Raw genomic sequence first — 385 nt, forward strand, 5'->3', positions numbered from 1 at the left:
ACTTTTCTTTCTTTTTTATCACACATAGACGGATGATTATGCGTGCGAGCACACGAATGCGTGATCGGGTGAGTAAGCCAGCGCAGATGGTGCGTGAGTTGATGTGTGTCATGGTGTTTTGAAAAACCTGATCTGGTTTAAGTCGATTCAGTGCGCTTACTTCAAAGGAGGGTCGCCTGAATCTAGAATAAGATTTGTCTTAAAAGTCAGGATGAACTTCGACAAGACACTAGCGCGAAACTTTAAATTCTGTAAAGCTTGCATCTGCATCTGAAGTTAAAATTTTAAATAGGTCCTTTCATTGCTTCGGACCTTTGAGTACCATTACAGGCAGGGTAGTAAATATGCATCGCATATAAATCGCTCAGAACCGCTAAAGCCTCAC

Source organism: Penaeus monodon, chromosome 21, assembly GCF_015228065.2.
Source record: "Penaeus monodon isolate SGIC_2016 chromosome 21, NSTDA_Pmon_1, whole genome shotgun sequence".
Lineage (NCBI taxonomy): Eukaryota > Metazoa > Arthropoda > Malacostraca > Decapoda > Penaeidae > Penaeus > Penaeus monodon.